Source organism: Eurosta solidaginis, chromosome 3 (genome assembly GCF_040869045.1).
Source record: "Eurosta solidaginis isolate ZX-2024a chromosome 3, ASM4086904v1, whole genome shotgun sequence".
NCBI lineage: Eukaryota > Metazoa > Arthropoda > Insecta > Diptera > Tephritidae > Eurosta > Eurosta solidaginis.
Genome location: NC_090321.1, coordinates 89,311,192 through 89,330,329, shown reverse-complemented (window position 1 = coordinate 89,330,329; position 19,138 = coordinate 89,311,192). Strand labels below are relative to the sequence as shown.

The window sequence follows — 19,138 nt, the reverse complement described above, 5'->3', positions numbered from 1 at the left end:
CTCTGGAGAGTGTGATAGTTCGGATAAATGAACAATGGGAGGCACTGCGTCTTTATTTTTTATCTTCGTGTCTCGAAGTAAATGCCGTTAGAGCAATATAATTAACAAATTTAATGTCAGATCCCGAAATAATAGCGTATATGCTGTTTCTCGCCTATATTCTTAAAATTATAAATACCTTAAATAAAGAGTTCCAATCATAAAAGATTCGTCTGCCGTTCCTATACCATCAAATTGAAGCACACCTCAAGCTTATCTTCAACAACTTCATGCATAATGATTACATTAAGTGATAAAACTTACTACCTTGAATTAAAAAATATTTTTGTTGGAAGTAAAGCTGAAGTATTTCTTGAAAGCGATAACTTTACAGATGTATAACGACTTGCGGTAAAAAAAATATTTTAGATTTTTATATTGAACTCTTAACGCAAATGCAAAAACGCTTTGATTTTTCTAGATGTGTGTACAAGTTTTATGTACAATTACTCCCGAAAAGGTATTAGCAGAAACCGAAACTTCTATAATACCGTTAATAAATAAATAATAAAAATAACTTTTCGTACTTGATAAAGTGCTATCAAGATACCATTGTTACACAATGGAAGCTTTTAAGACTGTTAAATTGCGATTTTAACCTGATATAGACGTTTTAGCTTTTTGAGAAAAAGTAAGCTTTTATAGAAATGGTATGAACGAAAAGTGTTTTAGAGAATTGCTTGGTTTTGAATATGATTTACTAAGTCTGCCACATAGTTCAGCGGCCGCAGAGCGAACATTTTTTGAATTGTCTCTTATTAAAACCAAATTACGCAATAAATTGGAGTTTATTTCAATCTCCTTCAATCAATTTTCTCCACATAATGTTAGCCAAAGAACTTTGTACCCAAAACCCAGATCCTCATTACGTTTGGTCGGTGAAAGACATAGGCTGCTCCTATAAAAGTTATACAATGAACTATATAAAACTGTTTTTATTATACGTTTTTTTCGATGTAGCCCAGAATATATTATAAACATATATGCTTTAAGTTTTTAAATATATACGTATGTGTATAAGACTGAAAAATATGCCCATATTTGATAAAATGTATTTAATTATCATCATCAATAATTATCATCAATTTTAATTTTTTAAGTTGTTGGTTATTACATTGTTTGTATACCAATAAATGAAAACAAATTTTGGTCCTTTTTTTTGAAATTTGGTCCTTTTTTTCAACGAATTTTGGTCCCAAATGAAAACAGGCTGTGGCAACCGTGAATCATTGTTTCATAAACTCAATATGAACGTGAAGTTTACTCAAAAGACATTAAACACGTACTACTTACCATCTCGCGGTGCAGTTTTGTAATTGTTCTTTAATATCAATTAAAAAAGTTAAAACACAAAGAGCTTTGCTCGCAAATCGAATATATGTAAATAAAACTCTGACTCAGCAAAAAACCTAAACTGTCCTTGTCAACATTCGAGAAAGCGCGTCACACGGTTTTTGATACGGCCCATCTCTGCACCATATTATACTCAAGTATATTAGTAACGTATGTAAGTATGATGATGCATGGTGTCAAATACTTACATTGCTATGTAACATGTGCAGCATCCGCATCGTTGATATGCAACATGTTACATTTTTAGTTATTCGTGCAATTAGTTTAGTTACTAGTAGACACAAACATTCATACACAACATAAAACAAGTAAGGAAGGATAAGTTCGGGTGTAAACGACATACTCAGCTGAGAACTTTAGAGACAAAATAAGGGAAAATCACCATGTAGGAAAATGAACCTAGGATAACCCTGGAATGTGTTTGTATGACATGGGTATCAAATGGAAGGTATTAAAGAGTATTTTTAAAGGGAGTGCGCCATAGTTATATAGGTGGACGCCATTTCGGGATATCGCCATAAAGGTGGACCAGGGGTGACTCTATAATGTGTTTGTACGATATGGGTATCAAATGAAATGTGTTAATGAGTATTTTAAAAGAGAGTGGGCCTTAGTTCTATAGGTGGACGCCTTTTCGAGATATCGCCACAAAGGTGGACCAGGGGTGACTCTAGAATGATTGTAACATTCAATATCAAGCACCCCACGCTTTTTACTGTGAATTAAATTATTCTGTTCTAAACTTAAATTTTATTATAATTTTATTTTGGTGTGATTAACTATAAACGATTGTTTGACCTTCTACTACTGTTATATAAACTCTTTTTAATTGAAAATTATTTTCTTTTTTTAGTTCGCTTAGCTATAAAAGCGTGTTTTTTTAGTTTTTTTAAACTATTATTTATTTTTAACTTTTTAGTTCAAGTAATTTTAAAAGTTTTAGTCGAGAGTGATGAAACCTCGAAACGCCAGCGATCCATGGATGAATCCAACCCCATGGCACCGAAAAGGGCCAAGGCGCAGGGAGGCTGGACGAGGTCTTTCGCCGAAATTGCCAAGGGTCGGCAGATCATTGGCATTATAGTCGAGAGCAGCGAAGATGGCAGGATCCCGAAACAACAGTGGAAGTGGATCCAGGTCGCACTCGCTACGGTGGCCGTTAAGGTTAAGAAAGACAACCCTGGTCCACCGCCATCTTACACCGATGCAGGGTGCTTTCAGGGCAATGTCAATCTAATTGCCTGTGACGACGCAAGGTCGGTAAACCTCTACAGAGCCGCCGTCACGCTGATAGGGGTGGTATAACCGGGCGCGCGCCTCAAGGTAGTGGAGGCGCGTGATATACCCTCACGACAAAGGGCTAGAGCCTGGGTTCCAGGAGTACAACCCGCCACAGGTTTGGAAGTCAAGCCGGATAAAACCGAGCTTGTCCTCTTCACGAGGAGGTACAAAGTACCAAATCTTACACCATCACCATCACATTAATGCATTGTCATCGAGCCTTTATACGTGTGCAAAGCTTAAATCAAACTTATGGCCGTTCAAAGCGGTAATAAGGCCAACTGACCTTATGGCCGTTGACCTTATGTCACCGCACCATCACATTAATGCATTGTCATCGAGCCTTGATACGTGTGCAAAGTTTAAATCAAACTTATGGCCATCAAAGTGGTAATAAGGCCAATTGACCTTATAGCCGTTGACCTTATGTCACCACACCATCACATTAATGCATCGTCATCGAGCCTTGATACGTGTGCAAAGTTTAAATCAAACTTATGGCCATTCAAAGTGGTAATAAGGCCAATTGACCTTATAGCCGTTGACCTTATGTCACCGCACCCTCACATTTTTGCACTGTCATCGAGCCTTGATACGTGCGCAAAGTTTAAATCAAACTTATGGCCATTCAAAGCGGTAATAAGGCCAATTGACCTTATAACCGTTGACCTTATGTCACCGCACCCTCACATTTTTGCATTGTCATCGAGCCTTGATACGTGCGTAAAGTTTAAATCAAACTTATGGCCATTCAAAGTGGTAATAAGACCAATTGACTTTATAGCCGTTGACCTTATGTCACCACACCATCACATTAATGCATTGTCATCGAGCCTTGATACGTGCGCAAAGTTTAAATCAAACTTATGGCCATTCAAAGTGGTAATAAGGCCAATTGACCTTATAGCCGTTGACCTTATGTCACCGCACCCTCACATTTTTGCATTGTCATCGAGCCTTGATACGTGCGCAAAGTTTAAATCAAACTTATGGCCATTCAAAGTGGTAATAAGGCCAATTGACCTTATAGCCGTTGACCTTATGTCACCGCACCCTCACATTTTTGCATTGTCATCGAGCCTTGATACGCGTGCAAAGTTTCAATCAAACTTATGGCCATTCAAAGTGGTAATAAGGCTAATTGACCTTATAGCCGTTGACCTTATGTCACCGCGCCCTCACATTTTTGCATTGTCATCGAGCCTTGATACGTGCGCAAAGTTTAAATCAAACTTATGGCCATTCAAAGCGGTAATACGGCTAATTGACCTTATATCCGTTGACCTTATGTCACCACACCATCACATTAATGCATTGTCATCGCGCCTTGATACGTGCGCAAAGTTTAAATCAAACTTATGGCCATTCGAAGTGGTAATAAGGCCAATTGACCTTATAGCCGTTGACCTTATGTCACCGCACCCTCACATTTTTGCATTGTCATCGAGCCTTGATACGTGCGCAAAGTTTAAGTCAAACTTATGGCCATTCAAAGCGGTAATAAGGCCAATTGACCTTATAGCCGTTGACCTTATGTCACCGCACCCTCACATTTTTGCATTGTCATCGAGCCTTGATACGTGTGCAAAGTTTCAATCAAACTTATGGCCATTCAAAGTGGTAATAAGGCTAATTGACCTTATAGTCGTTGACCTTATGTCACCACACCATCACATTAATGTATCGTCATCGAGCCTGGATACGTGTGCAAAGTTTAAATCAAACTTATGGCCATCAAAGTGGTAATAAGGCCTATTGACCTTATGGCCGTTGACCTTATGTCACCGCACCATCACATTAATGCATTGTCATCGAGCCTTGATACGTGCGCAAAGTTTAAATCAAACTTATGGCCATTCAAAGCGGTAATAAGGCCAATTGACCTTATAGCCGTTGACCTTATATCACCACACAATCACATTAATGCATTGTCATCGAGCCTTGATACGTGCGCAAAGTTTAAATCAAACTTATGGCCATTCAAAGCAGTAATAAGGCCAATTGACCTTATAGCCGTTGACCTTATGTCACCACACCATCACATTAATGCATTGCCATCGAGCCTTGATACGTGCGCAAAGTTTAAATCAAACTTATGGCCATTCAAAGCGGTAATAAGGCCTATTGACCTTATGGCCGTTGACCTTATGTCACCACACCATCACATTAATGCATCGTCATCGAGCCTTTATACGTGTGCAAAGTTTAAATCAAACTTATGGCCGTTCAAAGCGGTAATAAGGCAAATTGACCTTATGGCCGTTGACCTTATGTCACCGCACCATCACATTAATGCATTGTCATCGAGCCTTGATACGTGCGCAAAGTTTAAATCAAACTTATGGCCATTCAAAGCGGTAATAAGGCCAATTGACCTTATAGTCGTTGACCTTATGTCACCACACCATCACATTAATGCATTGTCATCGAGCCTTTATACGTGTGCAAAGTTTAAATCAAACTTATGGCCGTTCAAAGCGGTAATAACGCCAATTGACCTTATGGCCGTTGACCTTATGTCACCGCACCATCACATTAATGCATTGTCATCGAGCCTTGATACGTGTGCAAAGTTTAAATCAAACTTATGGCCATCAAAGTGGTAATAAGGCCAATTGACCTTATAGCCGTTGACCTTATGTCACCGCACCCTCACATTAATGCATTGTCATCGAGCCTTGACACGTGTGCAAAGTTTAGATCAAACTTATGGCCGTTCAAAGCGGTAATAAGGCCAATTGACCTTATAGCCGTTGACCTTATGTCACCACACCATCACATTAATGCATTGTCATCGAGCCTTGATACGTGTGCAAAGTTTAAATCAAACTTATGGCCATTCAAAGTGGTAATAAGGCCTATTGACCTTATGACCGTTGACCTTATGTCACCGCACCATTACATTAATGCATTATCATCGAGCCTTGATACGTGTGCAGAGTTTCAATCAAACTTATGGCCATTCAAAGTGGTAATAAGGCCAATTAACCTTATGGCCGTTGACGTTGATACGTATGCAAAGTTTCAAATTAATCGGACTTCTAGAAACCGTTGAAAATTAAGCTCAAAAATTCCGTTACATACATAGATACAGGCCAAGCTAATAAAAGCGTGTTAAATATGTGGGATAGAACAGTATGGAAAATGGGCGAAATTGCACGATAACAACCCCCAAAGACTAATAAACAGCAATTTTGAAGTATTTTGGAAAATGAGCGTGGCACCGCTGAAATTTGGAAGAAGAAAATTTGTAAGTTTTCTGAAATCCTATGTCGTTAAAGATATCACGCCGAAATGCGTATTATTACTATTATACATTAATTTTATGGAAACCGATATTGAAATTTCGAAAAATGGAAAGATGCGGTAGTTCATTATCAAAGATAGATAAGGTGCTAGAACTTGATATGGTTTTTGAGTTTATAACCAAAAACAGGGTGCCACTGTCCACATTTAGTAGAAGACGAAATTTAAAAGTTATTAAGACGTAAATTAAAGCAGCTGAAGATATTATATTGAAATCTGACATGTATGTATGTAGATTGTAATCACTATGGTATATGTATATGTATACATTGTGAAAAGAAATTGAATCGGTTGGCGACCACGTCGACTAGAAAAATATAGATATCGAAATTTCGAATAAAGTGACGAAACTTGATACGTTGGTTGACTTTATGGCGAGAATTAAAAATTCAGTAAAATCTTGGAAAATAGGCGCGGCATCGCCTATATTTGTAAGAGAATATTGTAAAGTTTTGAAAAAATCATGTTGAAATTTGGCACGAAGGTTATCTTTACTATTATAGGGTAAACGCACTAGTATCCGGACACTTAAGTATTTTCTAACTTTGACCTCTGCTAATTTTCTTGCTATAAACGCTACCGCCACTGGGTTTGTTTCATGGAATAGTGTAGAAATCTCTTAATAATATCACTTCCACAAAAAGTTCAAGTATATTATTATTTAAAGAAAAAAATAAAGAAATTCAAAAAAAATCGATTTTCACTAGAATCCGGACACAGGAATTTAGTTTCCGACATTTTTTTAGTATCCGGACGTTTAATTTTTGAGGAAATTTGCAAGAATTTGCGCCATAAATAAATAAATTTTATGTTACTTTATGTGAAAAATTTATTAATTCATTTTTTAAATATGTTTATCAGAAATTCAGGCAACTTAAGGAGTTTAATAGATAGTTCTACATCAGCGCTTTTATAGCTTTTATATCTCTTAAAGGTAAATAAATAATAAAATATTTTAAAATTAACAAATAAAAAATCCAATACAGGTAAAAATAATTTATTCGATTATAAACGTATAGATTTCATCTGATAAATTAAAATTCAGGTACGCCTTCATAAATCAAGGTTAAACGCAAAATATATCTTTTAAAAAAAAAAATAAAAAATTTTATTCGAAACATTTAAACCTAAAAATAATACTTCATTTGTTCGGTAACTAGGAAAAAATTAATTAAGTTATTTAATGTAAAGCTTAGTCAGTATTTATGTTAATGTTATCACAGCAATAGTTACATCTATAGTCTTTTTTAGAGGCCTCTTAGTACTCCAAACATGCCATCGAAGTACAGCTTAGATGAAACGATCTTGTACCGGAATCGCATACAATGTTCTTCAAATTGTCATCCTCCACATCACTTTGAAGATCGTCAAAGCAATGTTAGCATATTTCCTCTTTTTGTGTTCCTCTTTCGTGACGCATGCTTCTGGGTTGATTTTTTCAATAATCTTTCGTTTTTTCTTTTTGCTATGGCATCTAATTTGTCCTGTTTTTCCTTTTATTTTTTGGAGTGAATTTCTAGCCAATTATCCGATGAAATTGCACTCGGCGATCTGCACGGACTGTTTTTCTGGTGTCTTTTCCCTTTATTATTAAAAAAGGCAAGCTTTGGATAAAACAAATGAGTAGCGATTGAACTTTTCGGTGAACTGTGTGCGCCCAGGAGTCGAGATAGGCAGGCTTTAGACGTTTCTGGGGAAAGGATTTGTAAATTATTTTTGTTGTTTGTTGTAGGGCTTTCTTGCAGGTCTATTAAGTTTGGATCTTGATTTTCGTTTATTCAGGATTTAGATGTTCCTGGGGAAAGTATTTGTAAGTTGTTTCTGTTGTTTGTTGTAGAGATTTCTTACAGGTCTATTAAGTTTGGATCTTGATTTTCATTTATTGAGGATTTAGATGTTCCTGGGGTAAGTATTTGTAAGCTTTTTCGATTGTTTGTTGTAGAACTTTCTTGCAGGTCTATTAAGTTTTGATCCTGATTGTCGTTTTTCGAGGATTTTGGGTCAGTCTTACCTTCAGTGCGGTTGATCTCAGTGGTTGCATGTAGTTCTCCAGATCCTTTACACAATGTTCCGTCCCTGTTTAACACGTAAACTCCTGCGCTTAGGTCACGTAATTCTCCTGGGATATCTCCAACGGCTAGCTCAATTGTTATGTCAAGTTTTGGCGCTTTCGAGGCTTCAGTTTCAATCACTTTTAAAACAATTTCAGCATCAATACCATTATCTTTAAGCTGCCCTGACAGTGATTTAATAACCTCAGTAGCTATTTCAAATTTTGAGCAGTCAACTGGATGTTCTTGTGAAGATGAGAGTGGAGCTTGAGTGAGATGTAAATTCTCAACGTTCTTCTTGACGCATTTTGAAAAATCGACAGCAGCTGGATTCAATGGATACAAACCACATTTTCGGAATCCACTTTTTATAGTACCTTCAATATCGGAATTTCTAATTATAAAAAATAAAATAAATGTAAGGCGCGACAACCTCCGAAGAGATCTAAGGCCGAGCTTCTCTTACAATTTGCGTCGTGCTCCTCTTGATTTTCCCTACAAATTGGACGGACGGGACCGACATGTTTTATGCCGACTCCGAACGGCATCTGCAAGGCAGATGAGTTTTCACTGAGAGCTTTTCATGGCAGAAATACACCCGGACCGCTTGCCAAGCACTGCCGAGGGGCGACCCCGCTTAGAAAAATTTTCTTCTAATTGGAAAACCTTATTTCTAAAATTTTGATGTTGTTTTGCCCGGGGTGCGAACCCAGGGCATACGGTGTGATAGGCGGAGCACGCTACCATCACACCACGGTGGCCGCCCTAATTCTAATTATAGCTTCGTTTAAAAGGGGAGACAAGTTTCTTTTAGTAACCATTTGTCCTAAATTCTTTGACTGCCAGTCTCGAACCGTTTTTTTTCCAATCTGATTTCAACGGCTTAAACACACTGACGTCCGCGGGCTGCATGATATGCGTGGTGTTCGGCGGCAATGCATATAAAATAATTTGAATCTTGTTACAAAACTCGCTCAATTCCATGGTCAAATGTGATTTGTGGCCATCGAAAAATAAGATAACTGGCCGTTCAACTTCATCAGCAAGCAATCGGTTATGAACACAGTTTGCGACGTACTAAAAAAATGTTTCGCTTTTCATCCAGCCACTCTCACTTCGTCCCAAAAACCAAGATTTTGGCATGCTTTCAACAATTTCCTTTGGTGGGCGCATGTATGGAAAAACCGCCATTGGTTCAAATAGTTTTCCATCAGCTGAAAAAAACCGTTAGAGTCTCTTTTTCATTTCCGGGCGCGATTTGATAAATATTTTTGTAGCCTTTGTGGGCTATAACTTTCCCTGTTTTCGGGCATAGACAAAAGCTGGTTTCGTGTCCATTTAATATCCTTGAAGGGTCATTCATAATGTTTTCCTGGCCTATATCTTTGAGGTACTCCTCAAGTTCCCTGAACCATTTCAAGATTGCCTCCTGCGTAACCACTGCTCTGCCCTTTCTGATTGTTTCCGCTTCTCTGAGTGCTAAAGTGGGATTCCGCTTCAAGAAAGCTTGCACCCATGTTCTCCCAGGGCGATCATTTTTAAATGGAGTTTTTCGTTTCGAGTCCTGAATAATTTTTTGGACAGTATTTAATAAGTCGTCAGTTTTTAGCGGAAACCCACATTAAGAAAGATCGCTACACCACTGCGAAATCTGTCGCTCCTCTTCAGGTGTTAGATAAGGATCTGGACCCTTCTTTGTTGCCCGCTCTCCGACTTTTGTTTTACCTGTCAATCGGTCATGTAAAAGTTGGGCGGCATATACCGTATTTATTTGCCGCTTGTCGGATACTTATTTTATTTTCCCGTGTATCCTCTAGGGCACGAGCTAAGGTTTCCGCATTCATTTCTTGAACAAGTAGCAAAAAGAACAAATGTATTCTTTTGAATGAAACCGACAAAATTCATACAAAACATAGATATTTATACTGTCTGAATACTAAAAAAATAAGAGAAAAACACATTTTTCTTTGGTAAATCATAGAAAATATAATAAGCTATCATTTAGAAGCAATAAAAACATAAATTGATATTTCTCCTATATTTTCAGTAGCCGGACAGCCTGTCCGGAAATTAAAAATCATCTCCAATTTTGGTTTCAGGATCCGGACACCAATAATTTCGGTGAATAGTTTGATTAGTCTGATTTTTTCGCTAATAGAATTGCAGTTTATTATATTTCAAACATATATTATAACGTTTATTACAATAAATTAATCAATACTTGTTAATTTAATTACCTTTGCAAAATACTCCCACTATTTTTTTATACACAAAACGCCGAATAAACCGCACTCTAAAACTTGACACACCGAACTGACGCGTAGCTCGTAAAATATAATTTTGATTTAACTGAAAATTTGTGTGTGTATACAGAAAACATATAGGGTTGCATTTGCGTTCTTATTTGAGACTTTTTGTGAGTGATTTTCCTAATATTACCAAAAACAGGACAAAGTGTCCGGACACTAACGCTATCCGGATACTAGTGCGTTTACCCTATACATACATATATGCTTTGTGAACGGAATCATTTGAGGACTGTGGGCCTTCAAACAAAACTATCGCAACTTCGAAAAATGCTATAATTTATCACCAAAGACTGATAAATTGATGAAGTTTGATACGTGGTTTATGACGAAAAATATAAATTTGGTCAAATTTTGGAAAACGAGCGTAGCACCGACCACATTTGGCGGAAGAAAATTTTAAAATATTGCAAACCGTAAACGAAAAGCCATTGAGGATTTGGCAAGAAGAAGAAAGTTAGTACGACTTTGCAAATTTTGAGAAAAGTGCGTTAACGATCACGCCCACTTGTTTTTATACTCAGTTGAGCAGAGCTCACAGAGTATATTAACTTTGATTGGATAACGGTTGGTTGTACAGGTATAAAGGAATCGAGATAGATATAGACTTCCATATATCAAAATCATCAGTATCGAAAAAAAATTTGATTAAGCCATGTCCGTCCGTCCGTCTGTCCGTTAACACGATAACTTGAGTAAATTTTGAGGTATCTTGATGAAATTTGGTATGTAGATTCCTGGGCACTCATCTCAGATCGCTATTTAAAATTAAAGATATCGGACTATAACCACGCCCACTTTTTCGATATCGAAAATTTCGAAAAACCGAAAAAATGCGATAATTCATTGCCAAAGGCGGTTAAAGCGATGAAACTTGGTAGATGGGTTGACGTTGTGACGCAGAATAGAAAATTAGTAAGATTTTGGACAAAGGGCGTGGCACCGCCCACTTTTACAAGAAGGTAATTTAAAATTTTGCAAGCTGTAATTTGGCAGTCGTTGAAGATATCATGATGAAATTTGGCAGGAACGTTACTACTATTACTATATATGTGCTAAATAAAAATTTGCAAAATAGAACACGCCCACTTTTTAAAAAAAAATTTTTTAAATTCAAATTTTAACAAAAAATTTAATATATTTACTGTATATAAGTAAATTAAGTCAAAATTCAACTCTAGTAATGATATGATGCAACAAAATACAAAAATAAAAGAAAATTTCAAAATGGGCGTGGCTCCGCCCATTTTCATTTAGTTTGTCTAGAATACTTTTAATGTCATAAGTCGAACAAAAATTTACCACTCCTTCTCAAATTTGGTAGGGGCATAGATTCTATTACGGTAACTGTTCTCTGTGAAAATGGGCGAAATCGGTGAAAGCCACGCCCAGTTTTTAAACACAGTCCACCGTCTGTCCTTCCGCTCGGCCGTTAACACAATAAGTTGAGCAAAAACCGATATATCTTTACTAAACTTAGCCCACGTACTTATCTGAACTCACTTTATCAGATGGCCGAAATCCGACCATAACCACGCCCACTTTATCGATATCGAAAGTTACGAAAAATGAAAAAAATGCCATAATTCTATACCAAATACGAAAAAAGGGATGAAACATGGTAACTGGATTGGTTTATTGACGCAAAATATAACTTTGGAAAAAACTTTGTAAAATGGGTGTGACACCTACCATATTAAGTAGAAGAAAATGAAAAAGTTCTACAAGGCGAAATCAACAGCCCTTGGAATCTTGGCAGGAATACTGTTAGTGGTATTGCATATATAAATAAATTAGCAGTACCCGACAGATGATTTTCTGGACCACCTGGTCCACATTTTGGTCGATATCGCGAGAACGCCTTCACATATACATCTAAGGGCCACTCGCTTTTAAAACCCTCATTAATACCTTTAATTTGATATCCATATCGCACAAACACATTCTAGAGTCACCCCTGGCCCACCCTAATAGCGATATCTCGAAAAGGCGTCCACCTATAGACCTAATGCCCACTCCCTCTTAAAATGCTCAGTAACACCTTTCGTTTGATACCCATATCGTACAAACATTCTAGAGTCACCCCTGGCCCACCCTAATGGCGATATCCCGAAAAGGCGTCCACCTATAGACCTAATGTCCACTCCCTCTTAAAATGCTCAGTAACACCTTTCGTTTGATACCCATATCGTACAAGCATTCTAGAGTCACCCCTGGCCCACCCTAATGGCGATATCTCGAAAAGGCGTCCACCTATAGACCTAATGCCCACTCCCTCTTAAAATGCTCAGTAACACCTTTCGTTTCATACCCATATCGTACAAATATTCTAGAGTCACCCCTGGCCCACCCTACTGGCGATATCTCGAAAAGGCGTCCACCTATAGACCTAATGCCCACTCCCTCTTAAAATGCTCAGTAACACCTTTCTTTTGATACCCATATCGTACAAACATTCTAGAGTCACCCTTGGTCCACCTTTATGGCGATATCTCGAAAAGGCGTCCACCTATAGAACTAAGGATTACTCCCTTTTAAAGTACTCATTACCATCTTTCATTTGATACCCATATCATACAAACACATTCTAGAGTCACCCCTGGCCCACCCTAATGACGATATCTCGAAAAGGCGTCTACCTATAGACCTCATGCCTACTCCCTCTTAAAATGCTCAGTAACACCTTTCGTTTGATACCCATATCGTACAAACATTCTAGAGTCACCCTTGGTCCACCTTTATGGCGATATCTCGAAAAGGCGTCCACCTATAGAACTAAGGATTACTCCCTTTTAAAATACTCATTACCATCTTTCATTTGATACCCATATCATACAAACACATTCTAGAGTCACCCCTGGCCCACCCTAAAGGCGACATTTCGAAAAGGCGTCCATCTATAGACCTAATGCCCACTCCCTCTTAAAATGCTCAGTAACACCTTTCGTTTGATACCCATATCGTACAAACATTCTAGAGTCACCCTTGGTCCACCTTTATGGCGATATCTCGAAAAGGCGTCCTCCTATAGAACTAAGGATTACTCCCTTTTAAAATACTCATTACCACCTTTCATTTGATACCCATATCGTACAAAAACATTCTAGAGTCACCCTGGCCCACCCTAATGGCGATATCTCGAAAAGGCGTCCACCTATAGACCTAATGCCCACTCCCTCTTAAAATGCTCAGTAACACCTTTCGTTTGATACCCATATCGTACAAACATTCTAGAGTCACCCTTGGTCCACCTTTATGGCGATACCTCGAAAAGGCGTCCTCCTATAGAACTAAGGATTACTCCCTTTTAAAATACTCATTACCACCTTTTATTTGATACCCATATTGTACAAACACATCCTAGAGTCACCCCTGGCCCACCCTAATGGCGATATCCCGAAAAGGCGTCCACCTATAGACCTAATGCCCACTCCCTCTTAAAATGCTCAGTAACATCTTTCGTTTGATACCCATATCGTACAAACACATTCTAGAGTCACCCCTGGCCCACCCTAATGACGATATCTCGAAAAGGCGTCCACCTATAGACCTCATGCCCACTCCCTCTTAAAATGCTCAGTAACACTTTTCGTTTGATACCCATATCGTACAAACATTCTAGAGTCACCCCTGGCCCACCCTAATGGCGATATCTCGAAAAGGCGTCCACCTATAGACCTAATGCCCACTCCATCTTAAAATGCTCAGTAAAACCTTTCGTTTGATACCCATATCGTACAAACATTCTAGAGTCACCCTTGGTCCACCTTTATGGCGATATCTCGAAAAGGCGGCCACCTATAGACCTAATGCCCACTCCCTCTTAAAATGCTCAGTAACACCTTTCGTTTGATACCCATATCGTACAAACACATTCTAGAGTCACCCCTGGCCCACCCTAATGACGATATCTCGAAAAGGCGTCCACCTATAGACCTCATGCCCACTCCCTCTTAAAATGCTCAGTAACACCTTTCGTTTGATACCCATATCGTACAAACATTCTAAAGTCACTCTTGGTCCACCTTTATGGCGATATCTCGAAAAGGCGTCCACCTATAGAACTAATACCCACTCCCTCTTAAAATGCTCAGTAACACCTTTCATTTGATTCCCATATCGTACAAACACATTCTAGAGACACCCCTGGTCCACCTTTATGGCGATATCTCGAAACGTCGTCCACCTATGGAACTAAGGATCACTCCTTTTCAAAATACTCATTAACAGCTTTCATTTGATACCCATATCGTACAAACATATTCTAGAGTCACCCCTGGTCCACCTTTATGGCGATTTCTCGAAAAGGTGTTCACCTATAGAACTAAAGCCCATTCCCTTTTAAAATACTCATTACCACCTTTCATTTGATACCCATATCGTACAAACACATTCTAGAGTCACCCCTGGTCCACCTTAATGGCGATATCTCGAAAAGGCGTCCACCGATAGACCTAAGGCCCACTCCCTCTTAAAATGCTCAGTAACACCTTTCATTTGATACCCATATCGTACAAACAAATTCTAGAGTCAGCCCTGGTCCACCTTTATGGCGATATCCCTAAATGGCGTCCATCCATAGAACTATGGCCTTCTCTCTCTTAAAATACTCTTTAATACCTTCCATTTGATACACATGTCATACAACCACATTCCAGGGTTACGCTAGGTTCATTTTCCTACATGGTGATTTTCCTTATTTTGTCTCCATAGCTCTCAACTGAGTATGTAATGTTCGGTTACACCCGAACTTAGCCTTCCTTACTTGTTTCATATATTTTCATTTCCAAGTGTGTATTTATTTTACTCAACGGTGAGTTTCCCCTTATTTCATTGCAGCGGTTCTAAAGGATTCCATTGAAATTTTCAGACAAGTAAGCTCTTTTTTAAACAAAATTAGTTTTTACACATAAACATATTAGTTAGCTATACATGTATGTATGTGTGTATGTTTATCAAATTGAAAACATTTTTCGAAGAAGGTAGTAAAACTGCGTCGTTTTTCATCTTTAAGCATTGAAATTATTCATGGTACAATTGTTATTAATAACGCGCATGAAAATATGAATGCAGATTTGTACATACAAAATCATCCTTGCACATGCATAGACTTGCTTATTTATGCACGTTCTTGATTATCTTCAAATACACTGCTGTCACGTTTTCCTAAGAACGTTGTAATTAATTGAATATGTCACTATAACATTTTAAATGTGCGCATCCACATTTTTTTGTAAATTTGTACTTATTTTGTAGGTATGAGAAGGTTTCGCGACATATCGGGTATGAGGTATCGAAAAGACAATTTTAACTTTCCAGGCCAATCTTCCTACGAACTACCCTGAAGTCGGTTTCCTGACAGAAAACAAAAGTCTTGTAGTACAAGTCAATTTAAGGGTTATGTAGCCTGGAATGTTCGAACTATTTTTAGAGAGGGTTGTTTTGGGTCGTTGAAGAATGATTGGGCCTTGCGACGCATACTACCGTGTGCATATTAAGATAAGTGCCGTTCGGGTCCAAGGTGTTGGTTTTGTAGTGTAGTTCGCCGCAAAGTACCCAAGCCTCTCGCCGAAATCCACATCAAGACATGGTTTTTCAAAATAAAATTTATATGCGCTTACGCAACAAAAGCAGATGCGGATGACATGTATAAGACCTCCTTTTATGAGAAACTATGAAAGACATGCGATGATTGCTCTCGCAATGATATCAGCATCATGTTTGGCGACTTAAAAGTCAGAGTGAGCAAGGAAGAGTTTCTATGGACCTGCTTTCGGAAAGTTTAGCCTCTACGATGTAATATCTTCCACCGGGTTCACGCTGATTTCGCCTCGGCTCGAAATATGTTCATCGGAACTGCCGGACTCCAATATAAAAAGATAAATCAACACTCTCCATTTAATCAGAGAACACGAACCCAAATCGATCACGTCACCAGTGTCCTAAATGAGCGCACTCTACGATATCCAAATATCCACATGGACCATTTCCTTGTGGCAGCTATGATACTCCCATGAAAGAATAAACCTTTGCCGTCGAGAAACTGCTCACAAAAGAGGCAGGTGATTATCAATCCTCTCGGCTCTTTAATCAGCCAAGCATTCGGAGCCGTTTTCTTTCTCATTACGTACATGCGTGCAGCCGCTGGTACCATAGGGTTCCATTGCTAGCCAGCGACGGAGAGGATGAAAATACTCTGAACGCTGATGACGGCGGGATCAGCCTGCTTAATATCGCGTATAAGGTTATGTATAGCATACTGCGCGACAGTTCGGAATCATGGGCTGTGTTCATAGAATTTAATATTGCTTGCTGCCCTTAATAAGCATCGGCGTTTAAGAAACAGGGATAACTGACGTGACTTGTTACGAAAGCGCCAAGTAATGATGGTGATGATCTGTTCAACAGATCTAAATATCTTTAATTGTAAAGGTTACCTGTTATATGATACGTTGCCCGTCTACGCAGGGAATAAGGTTACGAAATTTCTTGAAACTAGTCATAAGAAAATTGAAGCACAAAAAAAAAGAAGCGCAAACATCTCTTTTAACTTTGCTTAAAAACAAATGAAGAAATGTACAAAATAATACAGGACATGGCACAATTTTACGCGAAAGAAGCTTAAATAAAGAGGAGAAAAAAATTTAATTAAGGCACTTCATTTATATAAATGATTCAAAACTCAAGGCCTAACATAAATTATTTTATCATTATTATTGTTATGATACATTTTGTCTTAATTGAAAAAACTTTAAATTAGAATAGAAGAAAGAAAAAATCTAGACAACAGCCAAAGCTCGTTGTATAGATCCATATAAATTAACGAGCTTTGGCAGTTGTCTAAATTTTTCTTTCTTCTATTCTAATTTAAAATTTTTTCAATTAAGAAAAAATGTATCATAACAATAATAATGATAAAATAATTATTGTTAGGCTTTGAGCTCGATTCAAAACCGCGATTTTACAAATCAGTAGGCCGATATAACAACTAAATTGTTAATGATTCAAAACTTTTAAGTACTTATTCGCCTGGATTCGGCAATCGCACTCTTCCTTATGAGTTTTGTTTCTGACAAGTTGTTTACAATTAATATAGCTAAAATTTCAAAATAAAATTTCATTAACATAATGTCTCTGCTTAACGAAATCAACGCCTTTATATGGATTTCCTAAAAATCTCTGAGTTTCTCGATGCCTACCTAATATAGCAGCTTTTTCTCAAAGTAATAAATCTCTTCGTTATTGGAAAGTTACCCGTCCTCGAAATTTCCAAATTCGGAAGTTGCATTTTCATCCGACTCTGGAGGATATTCCGAATTTAAGACTCTAAATTCACAGCAATGTACTCGAAAAGGGATTGCACGACTTGCTAAGTTTGAACTGAAATTTGCGGACAAACATCAATCCGTTTTAGTATAAAGGAAGTAATAATTAAAATTGCTACAGAATGAAGAAATGAGTAAACACAGATTGTTATTTGAGCAGAGTTGTTGTTGGATAACGGCGCTGTACGTAAAGACAACAAAAAGTGTAAGAGGTTAAGGTCTTTCAAGAGGCAGAAAGGACCCAATCCTAGAGCCGCGAGGCAGGGCAGTCGCATAGACAAGACAAGTAGGCCCAAAGCTGTAAGACAGATGGGTTCCAATAGCGAGGTAGCAACTACCTCGAAAGCTGCCAGTCAGAGGGAAGTTCCAACTACGGAAGTAGGAGATAAGCCAAAGGGAGATAACGCTAAGACTCCGGCTTTCTCGGAGGCGCTAAAGGGAGTTAACGCGAAGACTCCGGTGTTCTCGGAGGTTCCAAAGGGAGATAACACTAAGACTCCTGCTTTTCCCGAGAAGATGAGTGATGTGGCAAAGCAGTCACTGACTGTGGCGCTGGTTGATCGTAGCAGTCCGTTCGGACAAATGACTACTGAAAGGTGGATGTCTGTGGAAAGGGAGCTTATTAGCTTAAAGCTTAAGATGATGCGGGAACAACCAAGTAAGACCCTTCCAACCTTTGATTCGGGGGGATGGTATAATGGTGTGAAGATGATAGCGTGCGACAACATCGCGAGCTTGCGGTGGCTGGAGGAAGTCGTTCCAAACCTCCAAAGGCAAGGCACGAACGCGCGGTTTGAGGTGGTGGATAAAGCGCAAATCCCCACGGTACCAAAAGTTAAGGTATGGATACCATGCGTGATGAAGTCGGAGGATACACTGCGACTTCTGCAGAATCAGAATCCGAACATACCGACACAGGATTGGAAGGTACTTACTGTATCTCGGCCTACCGAGCATGGTCAGTTCTACATCTTCCAAATAAACAAGCAGGCGGAGGATATTTTGTACACGCAGCTTGGCAAAATGTCCTTTGGCACTGGCAAAATTTACATGCGACTCAGGAAAAGAAGTCCCGAGGATAAAAATCCTAACACGCTGGAAGTGGGCGAAATCGAAAAGGACCTCAGAAGCCTAAGGGAAAAAAGTCAGGTGGAGGTCCCCGACGTCACCACGAACGTGCTAGAAGAGGACCAACCGCTAAATGGTGCTGTGACTCGCACAGAGGAACACACGGCACAACATTCACGAGGGGCTGAAGGGGGCCTCGAATACTCTAAACCAAAAGGGCAAGAGGAGGACGACGACGTCAAGACGAAGGTGCTGGAGGGGGACAAACAGCCCAATGGTGCTGCGAGTCCTACAGATAAACCTCCAACACAGTAAAGTGGCGTCGAGCGAAGTCCTCCTAACCCTTGAGGAGGGTTCGTTTGACGTGGCGCTGATCCAGGAGCCGTGGCTCTCATCGGGAGGAAAGGTT

At 38.8% G+C, this 19,138-nt stretch overlaps 1 protein-coding gene and 1 pseudogene across 1 annotated transcript in view; both read right to left on the bottom strand.

Moving 5' to 3' along the window:
- Positions 1–19,138, bottom strand: part of LOC137244122 (MOXD1 homolog 1) — a 122,689-nt gene that overhangs the window by 92,984 nt on the left and 10,567 nt on the right. The window lies entirely within an intron of this gene.
- Positions 7,824–16,500, bottom strand: LOC137247282 (uncharacterized; annotated as a pseudogene).